Source organism: Diabrotica undecimpunctata, chromosome 7 (assembly GCF_040954645.1).
Source record: "Diabrotica undecimpunctata isolate CICGRU chromosome 7, icDiaUnde3, whole genome shotgun sequence".
Lineage (NCBI taxonomy): Eukaryota > Metazoa > Arthropoda > Insecta > Coleoptera > Chrysomelidae > Diabrotica > Diabrotica undecimpunctata.
Genome location: NC_092809.1, coordinates 48,899,919 through 48,924,294, shown reverse-complemented (window position 1 = coordinate 48,924,294; position 24,376 = coordinate 48,899,919). Strand labels below are relative to the sequence as shown.

The window sequence follows — 24,376 nt, the reverse complement described above, 5'->3', positions numbered from 1 at the left end:
CCGTGGAAGCCTACGATTTCATTTGACATTAACATTAACAAAAAAAAACAGCAGAAAATTTAAGAAGTCGCACAGAGAATTAAATTTGATCTTAAATTAGATTTTTATCGTTATACGACAACGTTAAAATTATGGTATGGAATAAAGAGCAGAATTGTGCCAATAAAGCCAAATTCTAACTGCAGCTGCCGTTTAAACCAACAATTTGATTTATGTACAACTTTGCACCAATAGCGACATTTTCATTTTCAAAAATGATACGAGCCGTTCACCGTGCTTTGGAGGGCACGTAAAGCTGTCGATCTCCCTGGGCTAGTGTGCATCGACACTAGTTACCTGAAACAGGGTTAAAGGCGTAATTGGCGCCGGAACCTGGCCGAAAGAATCTCCCCGGTTCAATCCAATACGATATTATTATAAGTAGTTGTTAAAATACAAAGACTTTTAATCATAAATGGTTAAATTAATTGGTTTTTTAATTCTCCTGAAAATGTTGCTTTTACTCAATTCGTTAAGTATACTCTTTAATTGTGAAATAAGACAATCGAGTACCATTTTAAAAAGTATAGTGTAGTATATTGTTCTTCATTCCTTCATTATTTATGGTAAGGCACACAACATCTGATTAATTACTTATAATCAGTCAGTCATAAAAGAATTAATTACTTTTATGTCGTACACATGCTTCAAAAGAAAACCGTATATTTATAATCTATTGATTTGTTGTGTATCGATCACAAGGTATAAAAAAAATACCCGAAGTACCTTATCTAATTACTCAACTAGTCGTGCGAGAAGCGTAACGAATAATTTTTTTCGACCTTAATAAATATATCTTAAATCGTAACGGTTCACTTGATTGAGTATCGAACGCAAAACTTTCTGGGAAAATAACCTATAACCCTAATTGACAAGATGATAGTTGGAATACTTAAAATCTTCAACAATTAATTTCAGAACGAATAAATTTATTCAATAATGCAAATAAGAATAGAATAGAATAGAATAGCAAGAAAACACGACACATTTAATTTACATAAAAAATTAAAGGAAATGAAAGGAGAAATAAAAAGAAAAAATTTCATATTTACCATATGTTGACAAATCGAAAGAAGCATTGACGTAAAATTAAAATGTAAAAATATAAGCAATTGGAGAGATTCAATTTGCTTTGAAGAATATCAATAATAGAAAACAACCTTGATCTGATCCCCCAATGAACGTTATAAATCTTATCGGCGAAATATACGTACAAGAGACATTTAGAGACATATACGTTTAGAGAAACCCAAAGACTACTCCATCAGAATTTATGAAACTAGCATATTACTCAAGGAAAAGAACCTATTTAAGCAAATAACCATAAGCTTTTTGAAAGCAACTGATCAAATGGACGACAGATGCTATCTTCATAATTGCCCAGATAATGGAGAAAGTTATAGAATATAACAGCCCAATATTTATGTGCTTTGTGAACCTAACCTAAACGTTTGATATGCAGTACTATACGTAAATAGGATAGAATAATTAGAAATAGAAGGACACATATAAAATTACAAACATAGTCGAAAACTTGTACACTGAAAAACTGAAAAACATACAACAGCTTGTACAGCTCACAAAGCCAACCTAATGAATCAACAAAAGAGAACAACAAAAAAAAGAGATCAACAAAAGGAAAATAAAAAACGTATCAGCTTTAAAACAGCTAAAAAATAATAAAGCTTCAGGGCATGACGGTATAATGGGCGAGCTCTTGAAAACAAGCAAGACAGTAACAATCCCTATTCCAACAGAGTTATTTAATAGATGTTTCCAAAATAGCAAAATCCCTAACGACTAGAACGAGAGTCTAGTAATACTCTTACACAAAAAAGGGACAAATGTGACCTAAAGAGATATGGACCTATATCGTTGCTCAGTTAAGTATACAAAATGTTTATGAGAATTATTATTAACAATCGGTTGACTTAAAAAATAGATAATTACCAACCGGTTGAACAAGATGGCTTTCGCGAAGGAAGTACATCACACCATCTGCTGACAATAATAACACTGATAGAGAATGCAAATAGTAGAGTACCAACTACCCGTATTTCTTACCTTCGTAGAATGTAAAAAGGCATTTTATAAAGACATAGAGATGTGGACTATGGAATACGCTATTAATAATTATAGAATAGTTTCGAGATATAGGCAACTAATACACAATATATATGAAAACGCAACTATGATAGTACAACTAGACGAAAATACAAATCCCATCCCCATTAAGAGATGAGTTAGACAAGTCGACGTAATATCTGGAAAGCTTTTTAATCTAGCCCTAGTCTTCAAAACTACAAAGTGGTCAACATATGGCATCAACGTTAATGGAAACAAGTTAAACCACCTCAGAACCAAATTCTTGATGCTAGAATTACTAATCAGTAGTAGTGTATTGATTAGTGATCAGTACAGCAGTGTCTGGAGGCTTAGGAGACTTAGAGCTCGAAAGCCCCGAAGAAGACATCAGAGAGGATGTCGAAAGCTCGGCGCAGTGATAATGGACGCGGTTAATTCTTGTAATAGTATTATTATTAGCTTTAGGTTTAAGTATATATATATATATATATATATATATATATATATATATATATATATATATATAAAATCTAAAAACGAAAGTTGGGATGTTAAGCAAAAAAAGCTAAAAGATTGAGTGTTGACATTCAATGAGGCAGAAGTAAGGAGACTGAAAAGATTTGAAATGTCGAAATTAAAAAAATCATAAAATCACAAATGGACAAAATCACAAACGCCCTAATAATCCAAAAACTAGCTGAACTGAATATTCAGGCTAAACAACTTATGAATCACTTTTACAACATTCACCACAAGACTATTCACAGCAGCAAAGAATAATATCATTCCCAGAATGAGTGTCAACAGTCACGGATAAATGCCGGAAAAAAGAAGTCTATTCATAGTAGCTGTTATAGTATTATATCATATAAAAAATATTACGTTGCCAAACAAAGGAACGAAGATAGTGCTGAACTTCCAGGCAGAAGTGACAGCAAAACTACTTCGAAGCAAAAATTAAGGTGACATCGAAATGGAGTGGGAAATAATAGAAGAAGCTATAAACGAAACAGCTTAAAAATGGATAGGTCAAGTAAAGACGGAGAGAGATAAAGCATAGGTTTATGCAAATGTTAAGAAAAGACTTAACGAACGAAACGAGAGAAGACTAAAATATATGGATAAACTAACTGACGAAAATAAAAAACGAATATGAAGCAGAGAGAAATCACGCGAAAAAAGTGAGTAGGAGGGAAAATGGGGAGCATATGAATAAAAAGCTTTAAGAGATTGAAGAACATTACATTAATAAAAATGTAAGAAACTTCTACCAGTAGGCGAAAAGAAGCAGTGACTAAGGAACAAAAGAAAACAAAAGGAAGCTAGATAGATGGCAAGAGCATATCAGAGAGCAGCTTAATGAAGAACCGGATCGAAATCATGAGGAGCAAGTGGAAATGGTAGGGAAAGTCAACGTTACTGCGAAAACAATGGAGACTCCCTCCGTGTAAGAAATAAGCCAAATTATATTTATGTAGCATGAAAAAATACAAAAGGGAAAATCACTTATAAGGCGGATATGTTACCTGCTGACGAAAGTCTGGAAGTACGAGGAAATTCCGGAAGTATGGAGAGAGGCAATAGTATGTCCCATTCATAAGAAGGGAGATAAAGCAGTGTGTGGAAACTACAGGGGTATCACTCTTCTCGATGTAACATACAAGGTACTCGGCAGAGCCATAAGAAATAGACTGAAAATGTACTTAAAGAGCAGGTTGGTGAGTACCAGGGAGGATTCAAAAAGGGCAGATCCACCAAAGATTAAATATTCGTCTTAAAGTTTTTTAGAGTAGTAAGTACGAGCAACAGTTAAAGTTAATCCTCCTCTTTATAGATTTCAAATAGCTCACGATTCTGTGATAGAAACAATGACCTTGATGGAGACCAAGAATAGAGTAAAAATAAAAGGAAAATAGAAAAATTTAAAGTAAGAAGAGAACTTAAGCAGACAGATCCGCTGTCCACAATACTCTTTAATTTCTTACTGCGGGCAATAATGAGAGAGAATGGAATACGAATAAAAGGTATGATTTATGACAACAGAAACCAGATCCAGGTTTCTGTTGTCCAGGTTCAATATTTGCGGATGATGTAGTGGTAATGGCAAGAACTAAAGGAAAACTGCTAAAGATTTTTAAACTCTTTGAAGCGAAAGTTGAACTGTATGGACTGATTAATAAGCAAACAACAAAGTCTATGGAAATGGAGCAGACCACATTTATGAAGACACACAACTGAACACTACCACAAAAAACGACAATAAATAGTATTGCTTCAAAGAGGTGACGGAGTTTGAGTATCTAGGAGTAACCCTGAAAAGTTAAGGGAAAGAAAACCAAATAATTCAGAAGCTGATATCGAAAGGAAGGGGGATGGTCGAAGCTCTACACAAACTACTAAACGTAAAAAACATCTGCAGAAAGGCAAAATTGAGACTATGTCGAACAGTGATTCAACTCACTGTATGCTGAACACCTGGGAACTGAGTGTTTGCAGAAAGATATCCGGGGGAGTAAAATACTATAAAGACATTTGGAGGAGACAAACAAATGCAGAGATCGGAGAGCTGTACGAGAAACCAGAAATTAGCCAGATCGTCAGGACAAAGAGACTTAGATGGTTAGGCCATCTTGCGGGAATGCCAGATACAAGGTGGGCAAAGGACTACCTGCCGAGAGGGAAAGGAAAGACAAGAGAACGACCAGAAAAAAAGTGGCTAGAGGCGTGTAAAGAAGACCTACAAACAATCGAAATAACAAATTGAAGAACTGGGACCATAGACAGAAGAAAATGGAGGGAAACAGTGGAAACATTTCTAGCCAGGTTAATTAGCCTAGGATCTGTTGAGCTTCATTAGACACTAGTGAAGAGTTGTCAATATCGTGTTTGGCAAATGTGGCTATCTTGTATGACCGGTGATAACTTGCGCCCAACAGACCATAAACCATAATTGTACTTGTTTTTGCAGTTTCTTTTCTATTTCGCAGTGGGTTTTTTGCAAAGCAAGTCAATGTTGTCAATAGTTTTAATTGAAACTGTTAAAAATAAAAATAGAAATAGTTCAACTATATTGTTATAGTCATTTATTATCATAGTGGTTAAAAAAAGGGACCATTAAAGAGTTTAATTCAAGAATGAAAAAACATAAATGGCCAATATCCGTACCAAATAAAAAACTAAAAAACGAAGAAAAACATTTAAAAACCAATTGAGATTTACAGTACATTACACCTTACCAAATAATTCTAAATCTTACAAATCATACAATCAATTTAGACAACAAATTCGTTATCCTGTTACCTGTCAGCTTTATATAACTTCATTGGTAGCCGACTTCAAAATAATTACATCATTAAGTAATAAATTACTTCAAAGTCTTAGCAGTTATTCCCCGCGCTGAATGCCTTTCTATCATGATCCATTGACCCCAATTACCGTCCACTACACGGTCTATCAATCACTTAGTCCAGAAAACCATTTTTATAGACCACCAAGAATCTACTCACTATCCCAGCGATATCATCACTAGTCATAAGCGTGCACGAAGAAATCATTTAAGAAATATATGAAATTATTATCGAATAAAAAGAGATTATAGAAAACGTAGATTAGATTTAGAGTTTGTTTAATTTTACTGATTTGACACTTAAATATTAAGGATTGCAGTTGTGGTAAATTTTTAATTAAAATGTTATTTCAACATTTAAAAATCTTCTTTTAGAAGATTAAGAAACACCGCTCATTAAGAAACACCCATTTCTTAATGAGCGTCCACCACAGAAATCTCGCGAGGATCTCTATCAAATACTTTCTTAAAAGTCAATAAATATAATATGAGAATTTTTTTTCTTTCTCTATATTTTTACATCAGCTACCTTATAATGAAAATTATAGTTACTGGTCATACTGCTTTACCTTTCTTTATTTTTTAAAGTGCTTATTCAACTACTTCGTTTTTTCTTTTTGTGGCCATTGGTGTTATTTTCTTCGTTATTTCAACTAGTTTTCTGTCAAAGTCTTCGTTTAATTGTCAACTGTCAAAAGTACTTCTTTCGTTTATTTTTAAAATCTTTCTTCTTTCTCTATTCCAGCTCTATCCCATTATGAGTTCGCCGTTTTCGTCCTCCACAGAACGCTATTCCCCCAGTTGCCTTCTCTGAGGTATCTATTTATCATAGCATTTCCTATGTGCATTTTCCATCTTGTAGCAGGTCTTCCTCTCCGTCTTATTCCCGGCGAGCCACAGTCTAATATTTGTTTTGGCCACCTGTGCTCTGGCATTCCAATTCAACTGTTCTTATTTTTGTTCGTATTGTTGTTGTTATTGGCCCTTCTTCCGCTCCATATAGGGCAATAATTAGCACGATGCTCTAAAAATCTTTTTTTTTTTTGTTTTCTTTGGTTAGAGACTTGTTCCACATCACTTAATGGAGTGTTTAACTGGCTTGTTTTTCCCGAGCTATTTTCATTTCTATATCTTTTATAAAAGCATCTCGGCTTAGTATTGACTGTAAACACTTAAAAGTCCTACAACCCTTAATAGTCTCTTCTTCTAAACTTAAGTGTAAATCACACCTCGGATCCAGTACATAAGTATTAGGTCTTACACATATTTATCTTATTCTTTCTTTAATTTCCTTATCATATATTCCAGTAAAAGAAATATGCAACATATTTAAAAAACGAGTTCCCTCTGTACTAGTTGACAATAACAACAAAATTATTGTGAATTAGAACAAAATAGGAAGAGAATGGCAACTCTAGATATGAGAGTTATTTGAAGATGGCAGAAATAATATTACCAAACCCTACCAAAATTGTACCGCCTGCACAGAAATTATAAAATCAGAGGTAGAACACGCTTTAAAAAAATGCTAAAATTAGAAAATCTTGTGGTCCAAATGATATAACAAATGATATAACAACTGAGTTGCTTAAGATAATGTTGCTGATAATAAATGAAGATACCACAAAAGTAGTAGAACAACTTCTTAATGCAATGTATAGCAACAGCGGAGTAATTCCCGCAGACTGGCTCAAGTTCATCTTTGTCACAATATCTAAAAAACACAATGCTAGAAAATGCTCATTGTATAGATTAATTAGCCTAATGAGCCACATTCTTAAGATTTTCCTAATAATACTCCACAACAGAATTAGACGCATATGCGAAGAGAATCTGGAAGATACCCAATGCATGCCTCGTGTACTTTAAAAAGGCACTCGAAATAAAACCAAATTTTTGAGTCTTTAGTCGTAACTCACATCCAGATGCAGAGCTTCAATGATCTGGCGCATGAGCTTCAGATGCATGGATCCTGCGCCTCCATATTTCGACAATTCCATTTTAATGTTCCCTGGTCCTGATGCTTTGTTGTTTTTGGCTTTCTTTAGTGCTTAAGTTATATCTTCATTTATGATTTTGGCTTCCTTCGTATTATTGTAACAGGGTCTTGTGAGATATACTCCAGTCTATTCTTCTTCCATAATTTTGTGTAATGCTTTGTCCACTCCTTTGATGTAATTATCTGTATGATGTTTTTCTTCGTTTATTACTTCTGATGTTTTTTTTTACTTTCGTTGATCTATTATCCCCTTTCATGTTCTCTATGTCTCTGCACATTATATTCTTTGCTTCACTTATTGTCTGAGAGTAACATATTCTTCTCGTGTTCCTGAGGTTCTGCCGTTTAGCCATTTATGAAACGCATCTTTTGTCTTTTAATCATCTCTTCTAGGTCGTCACTGTATTTCTTCAAATATTTATTCTTGTGTTGTTTAATACCCAGCATTTCATTTACCACTTTCATTTTTCTTTTACGTGTTGATATATTTCCGTTGAGGTCCATTTTTGGTTCACCTGTAGTATATTCTGTAGCCCATTCTAATAGTATTTGCGATTTTGCATGTTCTTATCTCTTTAACATCTTTCTAATTTGATATCTAATATATTTGGCTTTCTTCGTTCAATAGTTGAATATCCGTTAGATATCATTCCGCTTCCTTTGACATGAAGTTGCCGTATAGATTTTTATCCGTTTTTACTTTAGCTTTTGCTACTGCTATTTTCGCTGCCTTATTTGCAACCTATAAGTTTAAAGATACGTCCACATTGTTTCTTGCCAACCTTTACATAGTTTTTTCTTTTTCTATATTTCTTCTTGAACTTCCTTTGACCACAATGAGATATCCTTATTCTTGAACTTCTTTCCTGAGGTTTTTTTTTAGGTATTTTAATTGCAATATTTTTAATAACAATAGAATTATTTCTCCAAACTCTCTTGCAACTTCCTTTTCCATTCCACCACATTTTTTTTATATCATTTTTAATCTGAATAACAGATCTTCTTTCTCATCTTTTAACAATTAAATTATCGCAATAGGAGATGATTTTCTTGTTGGGGGAATAGGAGGTGAATTGGTAAAGAATTTGTAATGAATCTTTTCACAAAAAGGATCATAGTAACAAGTGAAAACAAATTAAAACATTAATAATAAACATAAACAAAACTGAGTAGAATATCTGCCAAAAAAACATAAAAGGATTATAAAAAAGTTAAATTAAGCTTGGCACTGAATGACAGTAAAAGCCCACATAGCAAAATTAAGATATATGTTCTACAAAATGCAAAACTACTTTATTTTTCGTAAACATTTATAAACTCGAATACTACGTATCTCTACAGTGTTGTACGGTGAGAGAAACGTTAATAGAGAGTTAAAGTGCAGGTAACACGTAAACGTTAACACTAACGTAAACGTAAAGAAATTACGTCTACGGCCCCTAACGTTTTAACTGTGAAGTGTAAAACGTTAACGTCTAACGTGTGTTTCTAACCTTACTTTTACTCAGATTTGTTGTGGATTGTTTACAAATTTGAATGATTAGACAGTGTCCTTTTATATTTTTTTCCTGGTTTAGGTAGATTTTTTATGAAATATTTTGATTGATTTTACAGCAGAATGGAAGATATCCTTAATATTGAAATGTTTGGGGAATCTGATTTCCAGGATAATGGCATGGACGATACTGTACTTCTACATGTATTTGGTAATAATTTATTGGGAAATTGGTTTCCGTTATTTTTTTTTAATTTTTTTCACTATTCTTAGGTTAGAATAATACAAACAAAAGATAAATCTTTGGTTAACATCACAAACCAACAAAAAGTTTTTAATTTTCGGAGATTTGACAGACATTCGGTAATACTCGGAACAATTTGGATAACGTTAAGGGAATTCGTAAAGGCACGCAAGGTTACGGAGACCCGTTAACGCAAACGTGTGTAATCATCTACTGCGCACGAGTAGCTGTCAAATTATACGTTAACGTTAACGTTTTGCTCTGCACTTTAACTCCCTAATATTAAAGCATTTGGTTTGTGTTATTAATATGTGGCATAATATTCTAAGCATTAAGTAAAGCTCAGAATATTAACGGTCATCAAATAAACATTGAAGTTCTACGAAGAATGCAAAAAAGAAAACTAATAATTAACCTAATTAAAAAATCATTACGAAAGAAAATATCGATGAGATAAAAGGTCAGCATGTCAGGTGGACAGTAGACCAACAAAATATGGAAGAAGTTATTAAGCTCCACTGTAAACAAAGAAAACATGTTAATGTAGTTGCCTACGTCCTGATGGATACGGAAGCCTAAAAAGAATACATTTAAATTATAAATACTAAATAAATTCTTGATAATATACACCTCGGCTTTTAAAGCAACAGCTTTTTTTAGATTTTGCATTTGATAAATAAATTTAATAAGCCGAGATGCCATTGATAAACGACCTTAGCCCAATATTAACGATTTTTAGCTCAAACCAAAAATTAAGCGAGAAGGAAAAAACCTTGCGCACAATTTACGTGACAACAACAATTACTTGTCATTACAGAACTTCGTCGCCCCTTCCCCCTTCTACTATACATTGTATAGTTACAAATCACCAGTTGTTTGTTTTTTTATTAGTTATTTCTTCTTGTCCAAAAGCAATTAATCGTAATGACCAGCCAAGAGTTACCGTGCAGTCGATGCACACCTGTGTGACCTCATAGAGTGACCGCCCCGGTCGGTACTCTTCTTATTCGAGTACCGTCGCGAGTAGTACTTGTATACTATCCGACATGCGGCAGGTCTATAAGTCACCATGCGCACTGCTTTGCAGCTTATCACAATCGATGTACCATTGACGTACTGTGGTACCGTCTAAAAGTATAATATACTTGAGACGGTACGTCAACATATTATATTATTATTATAATATGTTATGAATTATTTTACGATCTTACTTTACTCGTAACGTAACACAACACATTAAAAAAGTTTCTTATGAAAAACTCGAGATTATGAGAGTGTAATTTGCCTATCTATCTAATATAATTGATTTGTAAATGCATGATAGTACTGCTTAATTTGAACTTGAACATGACTATTATGGTGTTAAGGTGCTATTCATTTGCGATAACATTTTGAAGCCATTTTTGATGAATTGGTTTAGTTCTTTCTAGGACTTGGATCTCCATTCTGGAGTTCATTGGGAATATTATCTTGGTTGGGATTTTTCCTATTCCTCAACTTTTGAAGTGCTTATTACTAGAGACCGAAATATATGTAAAATACATTTTTTTGCATATCTGGCATAGTTTGCATAAATTTCATATTGTTACAAGATATTGCATATATTTTTATAAAAAAAAAAAATGTATAACGCCAATATTTTTTGAATGTGTCAACCTTTTCTTGAAATTATTCATTCAATTCTCTAAGTTATAAAGCCTCTGTTTCTTTGAATCATTTTAAGCGTACTACTTGCTATTCTATTAAAAGCTTTTAGATAAATTGGTAAACAATTAGCAACCTTAATATACAAACAAAATAAAACATACATAACCACTTTTAGTAGGACGGGTTTTCCAAATCCGAAAGGGTGATTTTTTGATGAAGTTTTTAGGAATAAGTAGCTGTATGAATTTCCGAAATTTACATTAGTTTTATTCATGGTTTTCGCGTCGTCACGTCATAAACGTGTGCATTGAGGCAAATTTTAAAAGTGTATTCATTCGCTCCGTGCGTGACTGACGCGACACCTACCGCCTTCATCTTACAGTTTTGGACCTACCAATTTTCAGGTTAAACATATGACATTGTTAAATACAGGCGAAATTGACAATTATTAATAATTAACTTTTTAATTATATTTTTTCAGTTTATGTACAAAATAAATGTAGTATTAAAAACTGGGTTTCTCAAAATTCATCATAATATATCTTTTTAACCCCAAACGGAAAAGAAAGGGAAAAATCTAGTACTGGCAAATCAAGTTTTTCACGTGAAAGAGCATATAATTAAAAACAGTAATAGTAAAAGTTATGATATAAAAGCTAAAGTCATCAGGCACTCTGCAGTTAGCTTGAAGCCTTATAAAATATCATTTAAGGTAAATTATTTAAATATTTCCTATTTCAATTGAATAAAAATGAGGTTATGTGATATTTACCCTTTACTACATAAAAACTACACTTACTATTGTTGCTATTATTAGCACAATTAAATACGCAACATGTATTTGCACACATTTTTGATAAAATTTATGCGTAAAAAGATTCCAATTTTGTCATATTTTGCCGCTACGCACGCTGGTATCGTTTCAAGGTACCCCTACCATGGTCACGCACGGAGCGAATAGTTTAAGTTTATTACCTAACTCGTGACTTCATTAATTTATTTATATTGCGATGTCCAAACTAAGTGCTTGGATTCAGCCATATCTTGAGTTAAAGCTAGATGGAGGAAAAGTTTTTTGTAAAATTGTAATTAATTCTTTTCATTTTAAAACCTTTCCACTATAAATATTCTGAAAATTCTTAAAGGGCTGAATTCAAAAGGACAATTGACAATGGCGCAGTGCTTAGGGAATTCCAATTTTGAAAGTCAACGATGTCATCTTTAACTTATTTTTGCAGAAATATTGTAAACTCGGTTTGTTTTACAGTTGACGAAAATACTGATTCACGAAGGCACTATATGGTGCATTATTAATGATAGGGGTTTTAAACGAATATGTAAAAAATTGATGTTAACTTATTGCGTCAAAGCAATTGGAGAAAACCAACAATTTGACCAAGACACGTTTTGTTTAAGATAAGTTATGACGTTTTTTCTACCGGAAATTATATCTTGCAATAAAATTTTATTAATGCTAAGTGACAATGCAAGCTATATGGTAAAGGCAGCACATAACTTAAAGATATTTTTTTTAATGAGTTCAATTTTAACGATTTCAGTTTTACAAAGAATGTTCAGTTTTACCTATTATTAAGAGATGGGGCACTTAATTAAAATCAGCATTTAGTCAGCAAGCAGCAAGGTAGGGTTTCCAAATGTCCGGTTTTCGACCGAATGGTCGGTTTTCTTCATGATTTTCTGGACAAGAAAATCTGGATAATCCAGACAAAGGATTGCATGGTTTAAAAAAATATACGACCAACATACCTCTTACGCCAACCAACAACATAAACAAGTATAATTCATTGTAGATTGGTGGATGGATAGCACACACGCCGATTTCCCCACCACAACGCTCCAATCTTTCGATTTTCTTGCGCGCTCAATTGAGTCACATATAAATTAAACCTAGATTGATAAAAAGGATAGCCAAGATCAACGCACGTTTTTACTTGGCACCCTTCCGTTTAGTAGCACTGCTATTCTCGTTCCTGCGCGTTGTTCGTTGTCACTTTATGTCACTAAAGTCAAAGTCTCCCTTACCTTGAGAAGAATAAGACGCCATATTTTCATTTGTTTTATTAATTTTTATTTATGCGCTAGTCATTTTAAAGAGGGAAGGATATATTCAAAGTTGGACATTGGGGCATTAAGAGAACAGCCATTCCAAGTTTGTTTTTATCACGACCAAGTAAGAAGACCAAGACCAGGCTTGTATTCACATAAAACTTGACATTGTAATAACAAAACAAAATTATTTAAATACTGACAAGTTCTTGTCACAACATTAAGAACACTAAATTATACTACACTTGGATTGTATTATTAATATTTCTTGTAACACAAAAGATTTCTTGTAAAAATTTTATAAATAAAAATTTTATTCTATATTTTATTCTTTAATTTTTGTAACCACTTTGGCATTTTAATGTAATGAAAAATAAATAAAACCTAAACGTACCAAGAACATCCAAATAGTATATGAAAAATATATACATATTATCGTATAGAATAAGGGTTTTTTTGTTATTTTAGAATTATATTCATTTTCCATTACTTAAAAATGAGTTTACAATTCTAGGTAATTTTATGTGCTTTTTGAATTTACCGCCATGTATATATAGTTACGCACCCTGCCACGAATCGATATGCCAATCGTCGTTTTACTCGATAACACGGGACTAGCACTGCTAGGTGATAGTATGCTATGGAACCTGGCATATGACAAGGTAATGCACTGTGAATACGGAGAGGGTACAACCCCCTTCGCATTCGCGGATGACCTCGCTGTATTGGTAGTGGCCCCGGATGAGCCAGATTTCAAATACTGCTTTCGGAATGCAGGCCGCGTCGTAAAGAAATGGATGGACACAGCACGGACTGAAACTTGCGGCAGAGAAAACCGGAGCCATTATTCTGAAGGGTACAAGGAACGGGCAAAGTGTTGAATTGCAATGTGCGGAAGCATGTCTAATACCCAAGAAATAAGCAAAATACCTAGGAGTGACATTGCACCAGAATTGAAAATAGGGGGAGCAGAATGGAACAACACGGAGGATGTGGCACAGTGGACGAAAATGCTGATCCCGAACATAAGAGATTGGGTGGACTGTGGCCACAGGCAACTGGATTATTTCTTGACGCAGGTGCTGACACGGGTGTTTTAGGCCCTACCTCTCTTGGTTCGGAAAGGCTGGCACAGATGAATGCTTATACTGTGGATATGTGGACACTGTGACATACGATGTTAGATTGCAGCAAATGGATAGTGGAAAGGAACATAATGGAGAGAGAGAGACAGGTGTGAATTTTGTTACAGTGAGAGAAATGATTGAGAGCATGATTGAAAATAAATCAGGTTGGACTAACATACACAGTTATATCCGTGCAGTGATCAAGAAAAAGGAAGAGGAAGAAAGACAGCTGGACCAACGGCAAGGGTAAGAGTGAAAGATGCTGGAAGTTGAAGCTAGAGAAGTGGGTCACATTGTATGAGTTAGATAGGCATGAGACTGTGGGGAAGGAGGAAATGAACGTCTGGGAATGATGCTGTACTAGGAGCGATAAGGGTCTTCTACGCGCTACCTGAAACGAGACAGGGAGCCTCCTTGCTGATGAATGGAGTGTGGATGTGTATGAATGGAGAATGAATGAATGAAGGTAGTGCTTCGGAAGTGATGCCGGCCTTACAGCGGCCATTCCGCTTCCGGATCGTTGGATGGTAGAGGAGGGTCTGGTTCAGCAGGTAAAGTTCGGCGTAGACTTGGCGACGAGAGAGCATTTTAAAGTACCTCGGGAACTATCGCCGGGAGTAGGAAGAACGAATCCTGCACTAAGGTCAGTCTTACGGCGTCCTGGCGGTGTACTAAGACTGAGATGTCTTTTAAAGATTCCAGCCCCCCCCCTCTATAAAGACGAAAAAAAAAGGTGGGAGTATGCTATGCAATTGACTCACTAATTAGGTACAAGAGTAGTTGCGTAGCTGAATTGATTTACAAAATACTGACGACACATCAAACTGTTTTTTCTTTACTTGCGGGCTCCATTAGTATGTGGTGCACTTTTCTTTCGGTTCTTTAGTTATTTTTATTGTTTTTAAAGATCTTATATTCCAAGTACCGATTCCAAGGGAGTGTTTCGTTTCCCATAAATTCCTTGTCCTGTTTCTCGCTTGGATCGTCGTCGTTTAACATTTCTTATTCCGAGGCACATTCCCGTTTCTGTAATCTGTATGAGTTTATAGTTTACCTGGTTTTAGATTTTCTTTCATTTGCCCGAGCTTCTATTGAATTACTTCCTAACAGTATTGCAGGTAAACTTTTTGCCTTTCTGAAGTGTTGAACTTCAATTGTTTATTAACCTATTCGCCACGAGCATTACAAAAACAGTATCTATTTGTTTATATTTTATCAAGTTTATACCATGTGAAACTCGAAATTAAATTGTTCAGAATAGCGAATGAATGTGAAATAAAAAGACAATATACAGTGTGTAAAAGCCAAATGGAATAAATTCATTAATAAGGTTACTGTACATATTTATAAAAAATCCCGAACACGTCAAATTTAAATTATAACTTGACATTCTTTAACGTGAAAATGCAACTCCTACCTTCAACCCCCTTAGAATGACAGGTACAACCCCCAATTTTTAAAATAGGAAGTATAGGCTTGTGATACATCGTTTGAAAGGTCTTTTCATTCTCCATTCAAAAATGTTGTCACTTTCAAGTTTATTAAGATTAATTAAGATAAAATAAATTAAAATCATGTGGTTACCGAAATTCGCTACAATACAATCAAAAACTAAAATGTAATGCAAAACGTAATAAAATGTAGAACACGAAAAATAACTATGAATGTTAATGAAGTAGATGTTTAAAATGTTTACCGCGAACGTCTTGGCAACATCCTAATCTCAAATAATACTGTCTTTTAACATTATTTAACATAACAGGCGTGATCGACCTAATCGCAAGCGTTATTCGTTCTTTTAAGTCATTTAAATCAGAAGGTTTAGTTTTGTACACATGGCTCTTCACATATCCCCATAAAAAGAAATCTAATAATGTAAGATCAGGTGATCGCGCTGGCCATTCAATCCATCCTCGCCTCCCTATCCACCGATTGGGAAATATTGTATCGAGGTACTGCCGGACATTAAGTTGGTAATGTGGTGGTGCTCCATCCTGCTGAAACCATATAGTATTCGCTGGAACTTGAGGGTTTCCTGGATCAGGATATAAATTTGCCAACGTTGGAATGACATCATTTTGAAGTAGTGCCAAATAATTGTTGCCATTCAAGTTGCCCTCAATGAAAAAGGGACCAATGATATTGTTTCCTACAATCTCTGCCCAAACATTAACCTTTTGAGGGTATTGAGTGTATTCTTCTCTCATCCAGTGAGGATTTTCCGTGGCCCAGTAGGGGCAATTTTACCGATTAGCATGATAATTAAGTGAAAAAATACACTCATTAGAAAACATAACGTCTTCTAATTGGATAATATTGTTATCCAACATGTCCATCATTTGCTCACAAAAAAAAGTTCTCCTATCAAAATCGTCTTCCATGAGCTCCTGAGTAGGTATCATCTTATAGGAATGCAATTTATTTTCTTTTAATATGTTTACTATCGATGTATGGCTAGCATTGAATGTAGTGGATGCCTGTCTACTCGATGTATGTGGATTTTCCTGAAACTCAAGCAACACATCTAATTTGAGTTCATCACTCAGTGCATTGGCAGCTTCTTTTTTATCTGCCTGACATGACCAAACTCGCGAAACTGCTTCTCTATTTTACTTATTGTTCCTTGGGATATAGGCGGTAAATTAGGAAATTTCTCATGAAATAGGCGAGTTACTTCCTGTTGTGTTCGGGTGTTATCTCCGTAACCAATCATTTGTAAAACTGTTATTTTATGCATTTCCGTTAATCTAACCATTTTTCAGAATTGAATTGAACGAACTTTTTACTTAAATTAAAATACTGACAACTTAAATAAAACAATTTACTAATGCGTGTTAAAATAACGTTGCCACGGAAATTCGGAAAGTTTTTTAATGGTTACCATCCAAAAACCACATTGCTATGGTTTTTGTTTACTTTCTCATTATCAAGATCTAAACGGGAAATAAGTTTTGAGTATATTTTAGCGAATTTCGGTAACCACATGATTTTAATTTATTTTATCTTAATTATTTTTAATAAACTTGAAAGCGACAACAGTTTTGAATGGAGAATGAAAAGACCTTTCAAACGATATATCACAAGCCTATACTTCCTATTTTAAAAATTGGAGGTTGTACCTGTCATTCTAAGGGGGTTGAAGGTAGGGGTTGCATTTTCACGTTAAAGAATGTCAAGTTATAATTTAAATTTGACGTGTTTCGGGATTTTTTATAAATATGTACAGTAACCTAAATAATGAATTTATTCCATTTGGCTTTTACACACTGTATAGCTTGTGTACATTATACTAATTATTGTGTTTTTATTCCAGATATTCCCCATCCATATTTTATTGATTATTAATCGTCGAAACAAAGTATGTATAAATTGTTTGTAAAATTTATAGGTTATTTTCTATTGTTAAATATTGAGTAACAAAATTTATTATAATTTAATTATCTTTCGATGATTGTAAGTTTAATTTAGTCACACATAATATTAACCCAGTTCGAAGTGCAATGCCCCCAACAATATACGATTTTATAGGTAGTTACCGAATTGATAAATATATGCGTAGGTATAAACAAAAAACATGAAATATTTTTTTACTATTACATTTCATTTGTTTTCAAATATTTTCCACATTTTTTTATATTTTAAACGATCGAGACTCTTCTTTTTTTTTTTAAATACAGGCATGCTTAAATCAAATGATGATTTTATATTAAACTCTGAAAATTGTCACTAGTCTATTTGGTCCCTTATAAACACGAAAAATAAGAATTCACCAATAAAAAATTCACCCTTCAATACAAATATTTTTAATAATTTCTTCTGTGGTATTGCTGAAAATGAAATAAATAAACTTTATCATACGGACCAATCATTCGATACATTCATTAGTTTTATACCAGCTCCTCCATCATTCCTCTCCGATCGTTCTTTCTCAGGTTTAAGCCAATACATTTGAGTGAGTTGCAAAAGCAATTGAGGAATTAAAAAGTAACCACAGTCAGAACCCTGATCGAATTAACACAAAAATAATTAAAGCAATTAAACTCATTATCATACCTTTAACTAAATTAATAAACTATTATAATACTAAATTTCATTTTGCATTTTAACGAGTGTCTTCAGTGTTTAAAATTGCAAAAGTCATACCTCTCTTTAAAGGTAAGGATTCGGTTGATAATCAAAGTATCTTTCGTCTAATTTCTTTTTTACCAATTTCTTCCAGTATTTAAGAGAATTTTAACGAAGCAGATTAATGACTGTTTTGAATCCAATGGACTTTTTGCTTTAACTCAATTTGGCTTCAGAAAAAACAAGTCAACAGCACTTGTTATGGACCATTTTACAAGAAATATTTTGGAAGGAATCGAACATTTTCTTAATACCATTGCTTCATTCCTTGATTTTACTAAAGCTTTTAATTGTGTGACTTATAGTGTCCTTCTTAAAAAACTGCATGCCTACAACTTACATCTATGTCTATTCAATCAGTTGGTTATTATCTATCAGATAGACTTAAGTATGTGTTCTTTAACTAGCTTAAATCTGACAAAAAACCTTTGAAGAGTGCCTCAAGGGTCAGTCTTGGGTCCAATATTAATTTTTTTTTATATAAATGCCTTGAGATTTTCATAGAAGGGCCCAATAAGACAGTTCTATTTGCTGATGATACTTTTTTTACATCTTTAAAAAGAAGATGGAAAATCTGCATACAGACACCTGTAACTTACTCAGGTAGTGTTGGTTTCCTAATACCCTACCGAAGTTGTGCCAGGACGAGATGCCCGAGGTAGTTAGACCTTTGACACCTCGTTCCGGCACCACTCCGAAACGGTCGGCGTCCAACTAAAAACCTCTCCTCTCTCACTCCAGACATCAGGATGGAAGGGCTAGTTAAGGCAAAACATCTCTCCTGATGCCCTGTTATCACTTGATTCCCAATATTTCTCGGGAACACACATTCATCGGGAAAACCACACCCACACGAACCACCAAAGACGTTTAACACCCCGGACTTAGCGACGCTGCTGTCTCTCTCGCGTCATCTGTCTCTCATTCGCTCCTAGTTCGGCCTGCGGCAGTTCCCTCTCAACTCTTTGTTTTGAAGAGAGTAGCTCCCTGATAAATTTGTGGATCCGTGTCCACTACTACTCATCCCTTATCATTTTATCTACCATTTCTCTCACGGAATCAAACATTCCACAGTTACACTCTCTTTCAAACTTACCTTTTTCATCCGCCCCACGCCCACACTCCAACATCGTATGTGTTACAGTATCCGAGACACCACAGTAAAGAGACTCATCGGACTGTGCCCTCCTAAACCTGAAAAAGTAGCTGTGGAAGCAGCCATGGCCTGTGGGCATTTGCGTCATATAATAATCCAGCTGCCTATGTCCACAGTCAACCCAGCTTCGAAGGTTCGGGATTATTGACTTCGTCCACTCCGCCACATCACATGCTGCTGTCACTGACCGATTGAAACTAATCTCTCGGCCAGCTTTATATCAGTCATCTTTCGCTCTCCAATGTTCCGTCCCCTACGACTATGAAGCCTGGCCCTTTCACCTGTCAGCACGTGTAAAGGAACACAGCCGATGATCACCCACAATTTGCTGATGATACTACATCATATCAAAGTTATCACCCTTCCCAAATCAATAAATTGGATATTAAGACTGTAGATAGCAAATTGTTCCAATAGTTTTTAGCAAATCGCCAAAATCACAAACAGTGAATTTTACCCTAAGACATAAGACCATTGCACATCCCGTTTTAACAAATTGTTAGTAGGAGGCTAAATTTCTTGGTGTCTTGATCAGGGACTTATTTGGGAATAGCACATACTGAAACTTTCTCAAAAGCTATCCAGCCAACTCCTTTTATTTATAAATCTAGCTAAGGTTACCTCCCTGTAAACCCTTCTTACATCATATCATAGTAACTTTCACCAGCAACTAATTTTAAGACCTTATTGTTCACTCATGCTCAGTACCTTGTTTAGCAGATTTTGTATTGCTTGTTCGCTTCCGACTATTAATACCGTATCGTTGGCATATCGAAATTTATTAACAATTCTTCTGTTGACTTTAATACCTTCTTGTACCTCATCCAGACTTCGAGCAAATAATTCCTCTGAGTACACATCTGGAAGGACTCGAGCCTTCTTAAAGAAACTTCAGAAAGAGTTCAGGCCGCTACTCCATGTAATACGAAGAAAATACATAGCTTTTAATGATAGAGATTCTGGTACCAAGTGGTAAATCGTGACTTCTGAAAAGAGATTTCATCTTAACCAGCGCTGATCTGGCTTTTTCTATGCGTCATTTTGTTTGAGTAGAGTGGTTCCATTGGCTGTTTATATTGGTACCAAGGTAAGTGAAACCAATTGGTTGTTAGTTAACCAAAAGCCGTGTATTGAATATTTTGCGCTTACTGACAACCATGTACTTTGTTTTTTCTCATTGAGATCAACTCCATGTTCTCTACTTATATCTGATAGGCGCGACATTATTTTATGCAATTCATCTAAGCTATGTGCAAAACATTCCGTTGACTATTACGCCTTCCTGTAGTTCTTTCAGCGCTTGCTTGAAGATATGTTCCGAGTACATGTTAAACACCGGGGACAGAATTCACCATTGTCTCTCTCCTATATCTATGGAGATTGCCCTCTTTCTAGAGATCATCCACTTTAATGTTGGTAGTTTGGTTGTATTGTAAATTATATATAATTCTCAAGTGTCTGTCATCTAATTCAGCTTCTTTCAAGATCGTAATAACACAGTCTCCTATAAAACTCCGTGAAATATTCCGTATTTCTACAGCTATCCTCTTTTTCCTCTCAAGGCGAATGATTTCCCAGCTGAAAAATCTACGCACGTGGTTCAACACAACAACCACAAATCTTTTCAGAGCAGCAGTTTGCAAAATACATATTGCCATGATGGTCGCCAACATCCGAAACGGAGAGGCACTACAAGAAGAAGAAGATCCTTTCTTTGAGGACAGCAATGGTAGTTGACTGTACTGGTTATACTTTTTTCTTGAGATAACCCCACAGAAAATATCCAAAGATGTAAAGTCTGGCGATTTAGCTAGCTACTTAATAGTACCTCTTCGTCCAATCCATTTATTAGGGAAGATTTCATTAAAGTGAGTTCATTATTAAAGCATAATGGGGTGTTGCCCTACCAGATATTTTTATTCTATAAGTTCGTTTCTATTATGTTGGGGTATAAATTGACCAGCGCACGAACAACTTTGTCTCTAATTATGCTGAAATATTTTTCAGCTGTCAAATTTCCATCTACAAATATAAAACCAATCATAATATGATCACCGATGATCACCGCTGATGCCCAAATATTTACCTTTTGAAGATACTAACTATTTGTCGGACGCATCTAAAGAAAGAATTTGAGACATCTTTTATTTAATTGCCTAATTTATGTATCAATGAAACCTAAAAGTGAGGACTGCTTATCCAGTTTAAATAATTTTGTTCTTTCTCGTGACAATCCAACAACAAAGCAATTTTTAATTTTATCTCGAGTGTGCTTAAACTCAGGGCATGCATAATCAATAAATGATATATAGGTACTTATATAGGTATGTATTTTAAATCGTGTTATTGTATTGTACAGTTTTGTCACTTTACCTTCAATGTGAATGTTGATTCATTAGAAAAAAGAAATGTACCAACAACTATTTCACTTCTGTTCAGTTTATTCATCATTCTTTCGCAGAGACCCATTCTACGATTTGGATCGTCTTCTGCACAAAAGTCAATTTATAGGAATGAAGTTTTTCTTCATGGAGACACCTTACGACAGATTTATGAATCACTTTATTTTGACGTGCAATTTGACGTGAACTTGATGTGAGATGCTATACGACACTTAATAAAATATTCACTTTTATATCATCTTCAAACAAGTGCGGTTTTGTTTTTAATGATTTGTCCAAGTTCTTTGAATTTTGTCTAAATCTTAAACACAATGCCTTGCGAAATAAGCTGCTGAGGAAATCTCTGATTAAATACGTTTGCCACTTTAACTTGAATTCTCCAAATATCCTAGTAACTGATCATTATTAGAATGCCAATTCGGTGAGTCTAAGTTAAATATTTCAGTATTACTTTTGCTAAGAAATTAGTTTTCAACCAGTTTACTATTTCCATGTAAAATATCAATACACCAACAGCTGACAGATAAAAATCCACATTATTTACGGATTTAGTTTAATTATTGATATATTTACACTCTTCAGCTCTTCATGGCCAAAAATAATTACAAAACCCAATATATTCATACCTATACTATTAAATCCACCTTGTAGATGATTTCATTGTCAAGCTTATACTTCTTTGTCAAGAACAGCATTATATTACAAATAGTTTTACAACCGCACATACATCCAGTTGCTCATAAAATTATATCGTAATTGTAAAGCAGCAATAAAATATTTATTTTATACTCGATATACAACCGCAGCAAAGATCTTATAAAGTTCGTATATTGCGGTATTATTCGCCGAGACGAACAGAGAAGAGACATGTTTAAAAATTGTCAAAGAGGATCCGAACTGTTTTACGACCATTGGAAAATATAGCTAAGAATTTATATCGTATAGTGTGTTATGTCATAAAGTAGAACTAGAACTGGTGGTTCGTATTAAAAATAGTGTAAGCATAAATTCCTATATGTTTATATGACACGCAGTAAATCGCTTCTTTAGGAGTTCATAAGCAGTTATTCTACGTTTTAAAATTTCCAGCTCTATTTCCAAGAAAGAAAGAACGCTTGCTGATTAACTTATTTGAACTGACACAAGCATATTATATTCACAAGATTAAGTAGATCACTCGTAGAAGTATATAAAATTTGTTTCTAACTTTGTCCATTCATGTTTTTAGAGATGCGCATATAATGAAATTCCAAAGGGCGCTCATATATCTTTTCGAACCAATAAAAAGTCAATTCTTGCAGTTTTTTGTGCATAAAAATGTTATTATAAAAACTACATGGACATTTCTGCAAATTTTTAGTTTTTTATGGTGTTTTGTTATTATTTTGTTTATCATCTGGTTTTCATCTTAACGTCTTATGCGTTTCAGTTCCTAGTGTCCATTCTTACCTGTCGTTCCAATCATCATCATCATTCTGGCTTTACAATCCTGCGTGGGTACTAACCTTCTCAAGAATTTCTCTCCAGTCGTCCCTAACCATCACCTATCCGCCAAGCACGTATTCCCATATTTTTCATGCCTTCATCGATGTTATCAAGGAATCTTGTTCTGGGTCTTTCTCTTCTTCTCTGATCAATGGGTCTATCAAGAAGCGTTTTTCTAGCTAGGCCATTTTGTTCCATCCGCATTACATGCGCTATCCACCTCAGACGTCCTATCTTAATATGTTTTACGATATTACGCTCCTGGTATATTCTATAAAGTTCGAAGTTGTATCGTCTTCTCCACACTCCATTGTCATTCACTGCTCCATAGATTTGCCTTAGTACTTTTCTTTCGAAACATCCTAACTTGTTTTCATTATTTTTTGTTAGAGTCAAGGTCTCTGAACCATATGTTAGGACTGGGCGTATTATTGTTTTGTAGAGTTTTATTGTTGTATTTGTCGATATAACTGTGAATTTAAGGAGGATATTGAGACCAAAATAGCATATGTTGGCTATGAAAATTCTACCATTTATCTATTTGTATACTAGGTATACAAATTCTTTCACTGCTTCGATGACGTCGTTTTCTATAACAAGTGGTCGTAGGATTTGTGGTTGCTTGCTTATTTTCATATACTTCGTTTTGTTGGTGTTTATTATTAAACCCATTTTTGTAGCTTATTCTTTTAATGCTACATACGCCTCTCGTACAGCGTTTTCCGTTCTCCCAACAATATTGATATCATCAGCATAGGCCAGGATTTGGACTGATTTATTATATATTGAAACAGTGGATATGAATTGTAACATACGTATTAGTTTTTCCCGAGCCAGATTAAAAAGTATACAGAAAAGAGGGTCTCTGACGCACCTCGTTATTTGTTTTAAAAGGTTCAATTTCCCCTGAATTCGTACTCTACATTCAACTTTTTCAAGAGTTAGTTTTGTTAAATTTACCAACTGATTTGGTATTCCTAGCTCTTTCATTGCTTTGAACATTTCTCTTCTATCCACAGAGTCGTAGGCTGTTTTGTAGTCTATAAATATGTGATCAATGAGTATCAATGCCATATTCCAGTGTTTTTTTTCAAACTTTGTTTTAGGGTTGCAATCAGATGAATTGTCGATTTACCACCTCTGAAACCAGCCTGGTATT

General features: G+C 34.3%; 1 protein-coding gene and 1 long non-coding RNA gene across 2 annotated transcripts in view; one reads left to right on the top strand and one right to left on the bottom strand.

The window, feature by feature from the left end:
* Positions 1-17,407, top strand: part of LOC140445301 (uncharacterized) — a 108,510-nt gene extending 91,103 nt beyond the window's left edge. The window contains exon 3 of the long non-coding RNA XR_011951384.1: positions 17,363-17,407. This is a non-coding gene — a long non-coding RNA (uncharacterized lncRNA). The remainder of the gene's footprint in view (positions 1-17,362) is intronic.
* The window catches only part of dysc (whirlin protein dyschronic), an 832,089-nt gene that overhangs the window by 345,573 nt on the left and 462,140 nt on the right, over positions 1-24,376 (bottom strand). The window lies entirely within an intron of this gene.